The sequence below is a fragment of the Lolium rigidum genome, chromosome 3 (genome assembly GCF_022539505.1).
Source record: "Lolium rigidum isolate FL_2022 chromosome 3, APGP_CSIRO_Lrig_0.1, whole genome shotgun sequence".
NCBI lineage: Eukaryota > Viridiplantae > Streptophyta > Magnoliopsida > Poales > Poaceae > Lolium > Lolium rigidum.
This window is the reverse complement of record NC_061510.1, coordinates 39,564,285-39,564,877: the sequence shown is the minus strand read 5'-3', so window position 1 is coordinate 39,564,877 and position 593 is coordinate 39,564,285.

Here is a 593-nt window from a genome sequence, read left to right as displayed (position 1 = left end):
GCATGCAAGATCATAAACAACACATAGGTAATAGATTGATAATCACCATAACATAGTATTCTCTATCCATCGGATCCCGACAAACACAACATATAGTATTACCGATAGATGATCTTGATCATGTTAGGCAGCTCACAAGATCCAACAATGAAGCACATGAGGAGAAGACGACCATCTAGCTACTGCTATGGACCCATAGTCCAGGGGTGAACTACTCACTCATCACTCCGGAGGCGATCATGGCGATGAAGAGTCCTCCGGGAGATGATTCCCCTCTCCGGCAGGGTGCCGGAGGCGATCTCCTGAATCCCCCGAGATGGGATTGGCGGCGGTGGCGTCTCTGGAAGGTTTTCCGTATTGTGGCTCTCGGTACAGAGGGTTTCGCGACGAAGACTTTAAGTAGGCGGAAGGGCAACGCGGGGGGCCACACGAGGGCCCCACACGCTAGGGCCGCGTGGCCAGGGCCTGGGCCGCGCCGCCCTAGTGTGGCGGCGCCTCGTGGCCCCACTTCCTTTCCCCTCGGTCTTCCGGAAGCTTCGTGCAAAAATAGGACCCCGGGCGTTGATTTCGTCCAATTACGAGAATATTTCCTT